We start from the raw sequence: 14,567 nt of genomic DNA, 5'->3' as shown, positions 1-14,567 counted from the left end.
TTGACAACTTTTCTGGAGTCATGTACCAACGGTACATCATTTTATAAAAATTTTCTTTAAGATTATAGCATAGTGTAAATTTCAAACCTTTTTTCCACATATTTTCCCATTGATCCATTTGTATGTTATGACCAAAATTTTTTGCCCACTTTACCATACACTCTTTTACTTGTTCTTCCTCCATATCCATTTTCAATAAGAGTTTATACATTTTCGCAATTATATTTTCATCATTTGTACACAAACCTATTTCAAAATCAGATTTACTTATTTCAAACCCATACATTTTCTTGTCCATTTTATATCTTTCTAACAATTGTAAATAGGCAAACCATTGAAAACTATATCCTTCCTTTGTCAGTTGTTCTCTCTCTTTCATTGTATATTCTCCATGTACATTTTCTAATAGTTCTTGATAAGTTAACCATTTCTCTTTTCCAGTCATTTCTCTTCTATAAAACGCTTCTTGACTTGAGACACATAATGGTATTTTCGAATAAAACCTTGGTTTGTATCTATTCCATATTTTCAACAGAGGACGTCTTATAAAATGATTGTTAAAGTCTACATTTACTTTTACTTTGTCATACCATAGATATCCATGCTATCCCCACTTCAAATTATGACCCTCCAAATCCAATAGTCTTTTATTCCTCAATAAAATCCATTCCTTTATCCAGACTAAACAGCAGGCAGCAAAATAAAGTCTCAGATTTGGTAATCCCAGTCCTCCTCTTTCTTTGGCATCTTGTAGTAGTTTAAATTTAACTCTTGGTTTTTTTCCTTGCCATACAAATTTAGAGATATCTTTTTGCCATTGTTTAAAAGGTAAATCAGAGGATATTACAGGTATTGTTTGAAACAAAAACATCATTCTCGGTAATACATTCATTTTTATCACAGATATTCTACCCATTAATGACAGTTGTAGTTTATCCCATCTTAGCAAATCTTTCTTAATCTCTGTCCATAATTTTTCATAATTATTATGAAACAACTTTGAGTTTTTATTTGTCATAATGATACCTAAATATTTCAACTTTTTCTCTATTGTAAAATCTGTCTTGTCCATTAACTCTTTCTGTTCCCTTAAAGTTAAATTTTTCACCAACATCTTTGTTTTTTGATTGTTGATCTTAAATCCTGCTAACGGTCCAAATTCTTTTAATTTGTCCATCAATATATGAATTCCTTCCAAAGGGTTTTCTAGTACAATTATCAAATCATCAGCAAATGCTCTCAATTTATATTCTTCTTTTTTTATCTTTAATCCCGAAATTCTTTTATCTTGCCTTATATCTCTAAGCAGCACTTCTAAGACCAGAATAAATAAAAGGGGAGATAATGGACATCCCTGTCTTGTACCCTTTTGTATTTCACATGAATCCGTTAAATCTCCGTTAACAATTATCTGAGCCTTCTGAGATGTATAAATCGATCTAATCCATTTTATAAAATTGTCTCCAAAATCCATTTGCTCCAAAACCTGAAACATAAATTTCCAATTCAAATTATCAAATGCTTTTTCAGCATCTAAAAAAATCAAAGCTGCTTGTTTATCATTTCGTTGTTCTAAATATTCCAAGACATTCAAGACATTCCTGACGTTGTCACGTAATTGTCTTTTAGGTAAAAACCCTGATTGATCTTCCTGAATAAATTGTTGCAATATTATTTTCAATCTTTCTGCCAAGATCATTGTAAAAATTTTATAGTCATTATTCAATAGAGATATTGGCCGATAATTTTTTGTTTTAGTTAAATCTTGCTCCTCTTTAGGTATTAATGTTATATTAGCATTTTTCCAACTATCCGGTATCTTTCCCTCTTGCAGAATAAGATTCATTGTAGACTGTAAAGGTAGTAAGAGTTCTTCCTCCAAACATTTATAATACATTGCAGATAACCCATCTGGTCCTGGTGCCTTTCCTAATTTAATTTTGTTTATAGCTTCAGATATCTCTCTTGACGTAATAGGACCATTAATAGCTTGTCTCTGAAAGTCTGTAATTCTAGGCAAATTCTGTTTAGATATATACTCTTCTATTTTTTCAGATGGAATTTCCTGACACTTGTACAATGTTGAATAATATTGATGAAAAATCTTTTTGATTTTTACATTATCTGTCAGCGTCTCATCTCCTTCTTGTATCTTTAAAATAATATTTTTTTGACGTTCTTTTCTTAATTTATATGCTAACCATTTCCCAGGTTTATTTGCAAATTCAAAAGTCCTTTGTTTAGCAAAATTTAGTTTCCTTTCAATTTCTCTAACTGTCAACATTGACACTTGTTTCTGTAACATTTTAATTTGATTTACAATAGAAACTTTAGTTGGATTCTTTTTCAATTCTTCCTCTTTTTGTTTTATTTCTTCCAAAATTAATTGCATTTTCTGTTGTTTCTTTTTTTTTAATTCAGAGTTACATTTAATAAAATATCCCCTCATAAATGCCTTACTTGTATCCCAAACGATATTTTCACTTGTTCCTTTATGTAAATTATGTTCAAAAAACTCTTTTAATTTCTTCTTACATTCTTGTACTACTTTGTCATTCTGAAGTAAAGATTCATTTAGTCTCCATCTAAATCCAAGATTTTTTTTTTTTAAAGTTAATATCACAGGATTGTGGTCCGAAAAAGTTTTTGGTAATATATCCATTTTAAAAATATCCTTCACTAAAATTTTAGACATCCAAATCATATCAATCCTCGAGAATGTTTTGTGTCTTTCTGAAAAATAAGTAAATTCCTTTGCGTTATCATTTATATATCTCCAGGTATCCACCAATTCTAAATGTTCCATCAGTTCAAAGCAAATCTTCGGTAATTTACCCTGTGTCTCTTTGATATTTTTTTCAGAAAGCCTATCAATTTTTGGTGAGATTACCCCATTCCAATCACCCATGACGCACCAATGATCATATGAAAACTCTGACAATTTTTCCATAAGTCCTGTGTAAAACCTTGTTTTATCTTCATTGGGAGCATAAATACCCACTATCAAAATGTTTGTACCCTGTAAAGTAATTTCAACCCCCACAAATCTACCACTATCATCCAGTAATACCAATTTAGGAAGCAATTGTGGGTTAATGTAAAGAACAACTCCATTTTTTTTTTTTGGTCCAGCTGAAATAAATTCTTCACCCAAATTTTTACAAATCAAATATTTGGAATCTTTCTTCTTAATATGAGTTTCTTGTAAACAAATTATATCCAATTTTAATTTTTTCAAATAATGAAACACTTTCTTTCTCTTCTGCGCCGTGTTGGCTCCATTTATATTCCAAGTTAGATATTTGTAATCCATCTTTAAGCGTGTATTTTAAAATGTGCCTGATGCTCCTTTTAATCCATCATCTTCCTTCCCCTCCTCTGCGTATCCTTGTTGACTTTGTTTCCCAGGAATTATATCCATATCTTTGAGTTTATCTTCTTCCATATCTTTTGAAGCTTTTCTCAAGAAGTCCCTTGCTTTTTGAACAGTATTCAATCTATATTTCTGTTGTCTGAATGTAAAGATCACTCCTTCTGGAACATCCCATCTAAATTGAATTTTGCATTGCTTAAGTTTTTCTGTAAGGAAAGCATATTCTTTTCTCTTACGTAGAAGTCTAATAGGAATTTCTTTCATCACCAGTATTTCCTTACCATCCATTTTAAAGGTATTTTTAAAGTGTTGCTGTAATACCATATCTCTGGTCGTCTTTTTTATAAAATGAACAAGCACATCTCTTGGAATTTTTTTCATTGTTGCATATCTGGAATTAATTCTATAAACTTTGTCTATTTCAAATTCCATCCGATCTTCATTCAAATCCAGAAATTTTACTAAAGCATTAACAATTTTATCTCTGATGTCTTCACCTGTTTCCTCAGGGATTGCACGGAATCTCAAACAATGCTCTTTATTTCTCATTTCAGTCACAGCCAAATAGTCCAAGTTTTTTTCTAATTCCAGATTTAATATATCTGTTCTATTCTCCAAGATTTGTACCTTTTCTTTAGTATTTTTTGCATCCTCCTTTATTTGCCCAATTGTCCCTTTAATCTCATCCACTTGTGTTTTAATATAGTCTTTTATATCTATCAATTCAGTTTTCATTTCCTGTTTTATAGCATTAATCCCTTCCATTATTTTTTGAAACATATCTGGGGGTATAGCCCCTTCCTGTGGGTCAATAGAACCTCTTCGCTCCTGGGCCCTAGTTGCTTTTTTAGTTGTCATTTTCAAAAGAAGCCTTTAATTTCTGATATTAACCACTGTTCCAAAACCTAGAGGCAGTCTATTTCTTTTTTTTTTCCTCCACCAACAAAAGAGTTAATATTCCAGGCCTGTTATTATAGTCCAGCCAGCACAACACAGTTCTTATCTACGTCCAAGAATACAAAACAATCCTGGTTCCCAGTACAGCCAACACCAAGCGATTAGTAACATATACGAACAGCAGATTCGTCCAAAAAAAAATAGTCCAAGGAGAAAAATAGTCCAAAATATATTTCCATCAAATAATAATTACCTCTCATCCGTTTTTAAACTTTAAAGCTCCAAATTCAGGCCAGCTTTTTGTCGTAAAAAAAATATATAAGTTGTTTACATTTTCTTTCTTCCTCAATTATATTTAAAAGAGAAAAAGTATGACTCACCCAGGTTTCTCAGTTGCTGATTCGTAAACAAATCCCTTTTATTGTAGTAATTTAAGCCAAATGATAAGATTTAGACAGAAGTAGGCTCGCTGGTTAAGGACGTTTTTTTTGAAGGAAAAAAAAACGCTTCGCTTTATCCCAGTACAGCTTGCATGGAAGTCCTGACTCTGTCTTCAGCCGATCGGCATGCCTTCTTATCTCAGGAATTTCCTGATCAATTCCAGCCGCCGACAGCTCAACGAAGTCTTGTGGAGAATCTGATCGGTTCTCCTATACCTTGGAGAACATTTAAGCCAGTCAAAGTTTCCTTTTAACTGGCTTTTAACCTGAAAAAAGCTTCCTCTGAGGCAGAGATCTCTCAGAGACAGTCACCAGCTGAGCACTCACTTCCAGGAAGTCCCGTACTTGTTTTTTTTCCTAATGGCCACATAAAATATTAATAAAATCTGACAGGGTACATGATGAAAATACTTTTTGACACATTGTCTTTGGGACTTGATTCTGCTCTTTAAAATGATGACACATTTCCCCACAACTTATATCAAGGGAAATCAACTTGGTATTTGTGCAGTGCACATTCCTGCAAGGAAAATGGCTGCATGCCCACATTAACAGGGCTTTAGAGCAGATCACATTTTTATACTATTTCTTTTTTTAATTCCTACAACCCCATTAGACAATAAGTTAGGATATTTTGTTTAATTTAGGATGTTATCAAACCATCATCAGACAGGGAATGTGATTCCTGTTTCCATACTGTATGTCATCTAGTCTAAGATCTTCCCTGTAGTTCCTAAGGCAGATTTGAGGTCTAATTAAATAACAAGCATGAAGGCATGGGGCATTTCCTGGGAAAAGAGAATAATCTAGCCTGGGGCTGAACCTCAGGCTGTTAGTTTTATCCATTCATTAATCCTTTGCAAATGCCCCATGTTGAGGAGGAAATGGCTGTAGCAAGATGCAGAGAAATAAAGAGATAACAACAAAACATAGGTCTATGGCTTTCTTTTGATCAAAGATGCACTTTCAATTAAAGTATTTTCAGCTTATTTTCAGGGGATTAATTCCATGTCAATCAACTTGCCCCAGTGATTTTATAACTTTTTTTTCATTCTGCTTTAAAATGAGAAATGCATAACAGGGTGAAGGAACAGGCAAATACATCAGTCTTCAGATATTGGTCCAGCTCCAGAAACTGTGCCCAGCTGAATCACATGGTTAACCATGGAAAACCAAAGATCCACATGTGCAAAGTTGTGAACTGCCATCGATGGAGAAGTTCTGACTGTACTCAGGGAACTCAGCTTCCAGATCTTATGTCGTTCTTAGGTAGATCTATGTCCTGCTTGCCAATAATGCAATGAGAAAAAAAAATAGTTCAAGTGATTTATCATTTTACAAATGGAATAATCATACATACAAAGCTAGCCATCTATTTAAAAAGAAATGCCAATGTCTCTGAGTTGTAAACAAAGGATTAAACATCACACTAACAATAATGAAATGGAAATGGACTACCTTCGATTCTGACGTATGGCAACCCTAGGAAGAGGGCTTTTATGGTGAGTGGTACACAGAGGTGGTTTGCCATTGCCTTCCTCTGAGGCTGAAAGGCAGTGACGGGCCCAAGGTCACCCACTGAACTTCATGGCTGTGTGGGGATTTGGACCCTGGTCTCCCAGGTCGTAGTCCAGCACTCTAACCACAATAATACCAGGTGAATATTCTGATCCTAACTATTTATCCTGGCAGGTCTTGGCCTTGTACATCTAAGCAACAGTGTGACATAGCTTGAGATGCTTTGTCAGATTAGATGGAAATCAGCACAGCTACACATGCCTAAGATCAGTTGTCTTCTTCCATCTCTTGTGCATGTATGCATGGTGTACCTTGGTTCTTACTACTCTCTGTTTGCATGTTCGCACATATCATCATTTGGAAGATATTGCTTAACAGCTGTTATAGACAACTATTATATTCTGTATTTCCATATGTATCTTTTTTCTTTTTTTAACAGGATATAGAGGAACATGGTCTTCTCTTTTATATCCAGCTAAATTACTTTCTGCGTTTTCATTTTAATTTTCCTCTGCTGCTCTTTCCTCTGCCTATTCCAGTAGTGTACCCTTTCCCCAAATTCCAAAGGAGTGAAACACACGGACTGTAGATTGAACCTACCTATCTTTGATGTTCCAGAGAAGCAATGAGAGGGGAAAATGTATGTGGCTGGTGTTTCCTCTCCCTGAAGTTTCTGGATGTCTAGAATTGTTACTTGGGTAGAAAGTCCATCTAATCTCCTTTGGATGTGACTGAGAAGCCTTCAGTACAGGGAGTGCAAGTTAGTCCTGGTTCCTCTATTGCTGCTTCTTTGAAACCTCTGGTGTTTCATTATCATTTTATTATCAATTAACACGGGCAACAATTTTACAATTTCACAAGCAACAATGTTAGGATGTATTTATCTATTTTGAGGGAGGGAGAAGCATTTGATGGCATTCATATGGATACACACTTATCATTGTTATTCCATGAGGACAGAGGTAGAGAACTTACCTCTGGCCCTCCAGATGTTGCTGGACTATAGAACTATGGCAGTTGGAGTCTGACATCTAAAGGGCCACAGAAGAAATATTTGTCCAATCAAGGAGATTTTATATAGCTTTTTATTCGGTCCCATCTACTCCAGTATTTGACCTTGTGTACTTTCTGAGTACTCCTTTTCAAAACACTCAGACAAAATTCTGTAGAAGCACTTATCTGTTCAACAATAGCAAATTGGTTTTCAAAATAAACGGTTCCCCAGAACCAATTTTACATATTTATTTTGTTTCCAAACAACATCGAGAACAGTCATTTTTGGCTCTGAATGCTCATTCAATATCACTGAATAGATGTTTGTGAAAATGTTTACAAAATTGATTTAGGAAAGGAAAATCACTAATTCTTCAATGAAAGACAAGCTACAGAAAAGAGAACCTAGAAAAGTGAAAAGGATTAATCCCTCCTCCATGACCATACATAAGATAAAGTCAGATTTTTTGTATTCTTTCACCCCATCCCAGCTATCTGAGCATGAAATTCCATACCTACTTACCTTGGTGTTATTCCCATTGAACTTAATGGGTCTTACTTCTGAGTTAACATAGATAGGATGTGCCATGTCAACCTCATTTGGGCATGGTAACTCTGCTTGAAAGAGGCTGGGCAAAGTCTAATGTCTCCGCGTTTAATAGATGACTCTATAGTTACTCTGGGTCAAGACTTATTCCATGATGTTAGAGAGTCAAATATCAGCCTTGATACATAGATAGTAGAGGAAAAGATTCACTTTGTCTAAAATGTCACCTGCAGAGTTTTGAAAGCTCTGGACTCCCCCTCCCCATTTTTTTTGTTAATGTAGACCAATGCATGTTCTTAATTTTTTTTAAAAAAAATCATCCACTGCTATGCTTTAACAAAAATAAAACAAAACTCAGAGCTCTTTGGTTCTCTGTAGGCAACATTCAGCCCCACTTCTTGTATAGCCCATGGACCTAGAGAAATGCAGAAATATAGGAAAACTTAGAGGTATATGGTACAAAAACAACAGACTGACATGAGACTTTGTGGGAGCCAGTGGTGGCTGGTGCCCACTGGCAGAAGACAAGGAGACAAACAGTAGGTAGAGCCAAAGTGAATCATAGGCAAAGCCAACTAATTCTAGTGTTGAGTGTTAATTCTTCTCCCTTCTTCAAGAGGCAATGCTAAGTCTAAGGAGGTGGAAGCTGACACTTCATCTTTCAAACCCCCACAGAACTCATGCACACCCCTAATAGACAGCCGTTGGAAGGAGAAATTATGAAAATAAAACAGTAAAGGTTAAAGCCAGATACCTGCCAAGCAGTGCCAGATTTAGACTTGGAGCTTGGAGGCCCTTTGTTAAAAAACTACACCAGATATATATATACATATTCAGTACACATAAAATTTTAAAAGCCCCCCCCAAAATATCTGAAATTTTTTGAGGCCCCTGCAGATTGTGAGGCCCTAAGCTGTAGCTTGTTTAGCTTATGCCTAAATCTGGCACTGCTGCCAAGGCTTTAGTAGGGTTTACACTTGGCTTCAAACACAGACAGCAAAGCTGATATGTATGTCTGCAGGGGGAGAGGTGACATGAAAAGCGAGTAAGAAATATGCATTTTCTACTGTTCAGATCTTCTCTTGTGGGGAAGTGTGTATAAAAAAATCTGCATGAAGATTCTTATTTGAATACAGATTTCTAAAATATTTTCTCTCAAAATGCATACTAGCCATGATGGCTGTGCTCTGCCACCCTGGTCAGAGGCAGCATGCTTCTGAAAACCAGTTGCCGGAAGCCTCAGGAGGGGAGAGTGTTCTTGCACTCAGGTCCTGCTTGTGGGCTTCCCCCAGGCACCTGGTTCGCCACTGTGAGAACAGGATGCTGGACTAGATGGGCCACTGGCCTGATCCAGCAGGCTCTTCTTATGTTCTTATATTGTAAAACCTATTTTCTCTCAAAATATACATTTATAAAAGCATGTTTACACTTTTTTAAAAGTCAAAATATGCATTGGAACATCCCAGAACTCCAAAAGCAAATGGATCAATAGGTTTTTAATTGCACAAGAGTTTGGGAGGTGTGGTAAGGTCAATTTGAATCAGAATTCACAAAGATTGGATTTCTCAAGCACCCCAAATGTTATCCTTTCCGCAAGCTGTAAGGCAGGTTCAGCCAACTCAACGAGTTTAGTGGCTAAGCAGGGATTTCAACTTGGATCTCCTCATTCAAACTCTAGCACTTGGCCATTACATCACACAGCCTCTATTCTAGTCCCTTCTCTGCTTCTCCTGTCCCCTGGCTCTTCCTTTCTCCTGGACCCCTTTTTCCTCCATGGGCAAGTTTAATCCACTGGCCTATGCAACATCCCAAGTGGGAAGGGAAAATGTACCAGAAATGTAACATACTCTTTCTGTATCAGAAAAAAATCAGGACCGAAACCAAAGCAGCATTAGGATATTCTCTTGGCAGCTGTGTTAGGCAGACCAAAGAGCATCTGTATAGATGTAATGAAGGAAAGTCTGACATAAGACACCCATTAAAGCATGGGATTGCAAATGCTGAAGGCTACCAGTGACAGCTACCCAGAAGGATGTCCATTCAAATGCTACGTCCTTTGTCTGACACTTAGAGATGATGGCTTGATGTATGCATGTTGTCTGTTTTTTATGAAGTGGCCAGTGCTATGGCTTTCCTTTCTCTATTTAGCAAAATGTTGTTTTTCTAAGTTTTCACGTAATTCTGTATTTTTTCCCCTTCCACATTTTCTCGTACTTTCCCTAAATACAGTAGAAAGGCAGAACAGGGACAATCTCCTTGCTGTGGTAGAGCTGATCCAAAATGTCTCAGAAAACATTTTTTTGTCTGTGATTTTTTTCTCACATACACCAATTGAAAAAAAGCTCCTTTACAGAATTGTCTCTGAATATTCTCCAAGTTTCTTGGTGGTAGCCTCCATTTCCACCTCTTCCACAATCCCCTAGGATGACGCTAGGCCCGGGACATTGTGGAGGAGGTAAAATGGTGGCCAGGTTCCTAGTGCAGTTGCTGCTACTGCCACTTACAGTTTGGCAGAAAGAAAAAAACCATAAAAAACACCATTTGGAAATGAAATGGGTGCCTAAATAACTATGCCTAATGATCTTTGCATTTGACTTGGCACTGTATGGGGATGAAATCTATGTACCTCTCTTATGATTGCACATGATATTTCTGCTCTCTTGCCCATGTGTATGACAGTTTACATAATTTATATAGAAATTACTCAGGCTTTTAAGGTGTGGTTAAGCAGTGACTGTGTAGTAGAGTTGTATATGGCTTAACTCAGAAGGAGGGCTTCTCCATGGTGAGAGCTATGGTGGCATGCTCCTGTGGGAAATCTGCAGAATAGTGGCATGTCCTCAAGATGTTCTAGAGCACTACATATTAACCTACTACTGCCTATGAAATATCTGAGTTCCTTGTATGAATTCATAAGAAAACCACCGTCAGTAGCTCCTGAGGAAAAAATAAGATGTTACATTATCCAGGGCTCTTCCATCATTCTAATATGTTATGCCTTAGGTAACCCAAAACAATTTTCTTCCCGAAGTGAAGGACAATATGGCACCCCCTCTTGTTATGTATACAGAAGCTGCAGCTATGGCAGTGGAATGCTATTTCAATACTGATGGCAGGACAGCATTTTCCATTACTCCTAAGAGCAGCAGGCTGGCTTAGCAAGCAGAAGGAAAGCTGTGTGACACATACAGATCTACCCTTCAACGCTGGCACTCCCTGTCCTTCAGCATTTACCACCTGAAGTAGCTGCCTCACTCTGCCTAATCGTAGTGCCTGTGTTTTACTGAAAGCTGATTGTTGGATTTGTTGTTTGTTATGTGCCTTCAGGTCGACTACGACTTATGGCGATGCTATGAATCAGCGACCTTCAAGAGCATCTGTCATGAACTACTCTGTTCAGATCTTGTATGTTCAGGTCTGTGGCTTCCTTTATGGAATCAATCCATCTCTTGTTTTGCCTTCCTCTTTTTCTACTTCCTTCTTTTTTCCAAGCATTATTATATTTTCTAATGAATCGTGTCTTCTCATTATGTGTCCAAAGTATGATAACCTCAGTTTCAACATTTTAGCTTCTAATGATAGTTCTGGTTTAATTTGTTCTAACACCCAACTATTTGTCTTTTTTGCAGTCCATGGTATCAGCAAAGCTCTTCTCCAGCACCACATTTCAAATGAGTTGATTTTTCTTTTATCCATTTTTTTCACTGTCCAACTTTCACATCCATACATAGAGATCAGGAATACCATGGTCTGAATCATCCTGACTTTAGTGTTCAGTGATACATCTTTGCATTTGAGGACCTTTTCTAGTTCTCTCATAGCTGCCCTCCCCAGTCCTAGCCTTCTTCTAATTTCTTGACTATTGTCTCCATTTTGGTTAATGACTGTGCCTAGGTACTGATAATCCTTGACAAGTTCAATGTCCTCATTGTCAACTTTAAAGTTACATAAATCTTCTGTTATTACTTTAGTCTTCTTGATGTTCAGCTGTAGTCCTGCTTTTGTGCTTTCCTCTAACTTTCATCAGCATTCATTTTAAATCATTACTGGTTTCTGCTAGTAGTATGGTATCATCGGCATATCTTAAATTATTGATATTTCTCCCTCCAGTTTTCACACCTCCTTCATCTTGGTCCAATCCCACTTTCCGTATGATATGTTCTGCATATAGATTAAATAAATAGGGTGATAAAATACACCCGTCTCACACTCTTTCCGATTGGAACCAATTGGTTTCTCCATATTCTGTCCTTACAGTAGCCTCTTGTCCAGTGTATAGGTTGCGCATCAGGACAATCAGATGCTGTGGCACCCCCATTTCTTTTAAAGCATTGCACAGTTTTTCATGATTTACACAGTCAAGGGCTTTGCTGGATTGTTGGACACGTTGCTGAAAAACCTTTCAGTTCATTTGTGATCCTCCCTCTGCATTACCATGTATGCACATAGATAAAACACTGTAAAAAAACAATCTTGGTATGATGTTACGTATTGTTAAGTCAAGATTCTTTTTGTGCAGTGTTTCAACAATGCACAAAAAGGGTGTGTACAGATCAGTAAAACATAGTGAGAAAATAATCTCAATTCACTAATACATATGATCACATCAATTTTGCTTCGTGCATTGCTTTTTCAAGACGTAGATGTAAATTTAAAATAAACAGAGGAAGGAGGGAGGAGAGGCAAATGAACTAAACTGTAACTTGTGTATAATGGCACATAATCAAATTCAAAAATTATTTTAAGAAATCTAAACTCGAATCAAAGAGCAGGTGAACAGAGCAAATCTATAAAGGAAGGGAATGGAGGAAATCTATTCATCATCTGTAAGCAAAAAGCTCCCACAAGATCCAAAGGTACCTTACATGAGAAAAACAAAGCACTTGTATTCATGCAAGGTACACCCCGGCCCGAATTCTGTCAATTTCCCCATCCTGGTGCCCCCTCCCACACCATTCAAAAGGGTCCCTCTTTTGGGAGGTAGTTTTTGAGGGTGGAGTGGGCAACAGTGGCAAGGAGAACCCAGGAAAACCTAATTGAGAGTATGCAGCTGTTTCCACTAGTTGGACCCAACCCAATGCAGTTGTGGAAGCACTCATACAATTTGTTAAGCACAAAGAAAGTAGAATTATTATTATTATTTAATATTTCAGCCCTGTTTTTCAGCTCAGCAAAGAGCAGCTTATTGCATCAACAGACAATATAAAACCACTAATGTAAGACAATCATTAAAATCACGTATCACTAATATAATTAAAAATAGTAGCGGAGCTAGATGTCAAAAGCCTTTTTGAACAAACATGCTTTCCATTTCTGTCTGATTAACAGCAAATAGGGAACCAAATGCATTTCTAGGGACAGGGCATTCTAAGCCCTTTGCCCAACCATTAAGAAGGCTCCATCTCCCATTGTCACTCGGTTATCCAGTCATGATGATCACAAAGATAGCAGGGTCTCAGGCAGATCTTTAAGCCAAGGCAAATTGATATGGAGCAGATAGTCCTTGAGGTAAATGGGCCCAAGGCTGTTTAGGACTGGAAAGGCTAAGCCTAGCACTTCAAATTGAGCCTGGAAACAAATAGGCAGTGATGCTGGAACAAGATCAGAGTTATATCATTCAAGCTGGAGACAAAAAGTTCCAACGCTATTTACAATAAATAGATAAAAATAGTTGTAGTATTCTTTGCAACACATTTCAGCTATATTGTCAACATAGCAAGAAAGCTAATGCTGCTATAAAATGAGATGAGGCATCTTTTGTATGATAAATATTCATAAGCGATGTGAAAAAGCATGCCTTCTGCATTGACAAGAGAGTGCATGCAATTGTTTCAAAGTGTGCCTGTGAATGTCGCTACTTTTTGCTGCCACAGGCAAATGCTACACACTATATGATGTGCAAGAGGTCAGGAAGATAATGAGGGTCACCTTTGCAAAGGACTGCAGTTTTCCACTTTAGAAAAGAAAGAATTCATAAACAGCAGCACATGCTGTTAGAGGCATGAAGAGGGAAAACAGGATGGAATCTTTCTGGAAGAATGAACTCTACAGCATAAAGAGCCTAGCATGCTATCTATTTCATTCAGATCACAAAAGATCTGTGGTTACACTGTAAGACTACAAGATACTCAGAGGCAAAGTGGCAGATGAAATACATATCTTCAGCACTTTAATTTTGCACACTTCAAAATAGTATTAGTGTTTTTAGTGCTTTTGTTTGCTGCCCTATTTGCCACACTGCCAATGAAAACCATACTGATCAGCTTTTCCCTGAGACCTTCAATAGATAGGATTATAGCCTAGTACTAATATTATGCCTGCAATCATGTAGGATGAAAACTCTAGTTTATGGCTTTGTTTACAGGGCACAAATAAGCATGCAATTACTCTGTTTGTATACTAATTATGTAGAAATGCATGTTATTTTTCTCCAATAGGCTACCTAGTAATTTTGCAGTACAATAAAATTAAGGCCTAGAAATGAATATATTAACAAAACTATCTACTTCCTCTTTACAGTATTATTTAATTTATCAATAAGTTTTCTTCAGTATCCCACTGGTGATATTTTTCTTCTCTAGCTATTAATATTTTTGCACACAGATTAGCTAGCTGGGGAAAATTGGAATATGTGTGTGTGTGTGTGTGTGTGTGTGAGAGAGAGAGAGAGAGAGAGAGAAGAGAGAGAGAGAGAGAGATTCTCAGCAGATGCCAAACTGGTGTTATTTGTATTGGATAGCGTGACTAAGAATTAAGGTGATGCACACAAAACGCAATACATGCGGGAATAGTTGCACTG

This window comes from Rhineura floridana, chromosome 2, assembly GCF_030035675.1.
Source record: "Rhineura floridana isolate rRhiFlo1 chromosome 2, rRhiFlo1.hap2, whole genome shotgun sequence".
NCBI lineage: Eukaryota > Metazoa > Chordata > Lepidosauria > Squamata > Rhineuridae > Rhineura > Rhineura floridana.
This window is presented reverse-complemented; position numbering follows the sequence as displayed.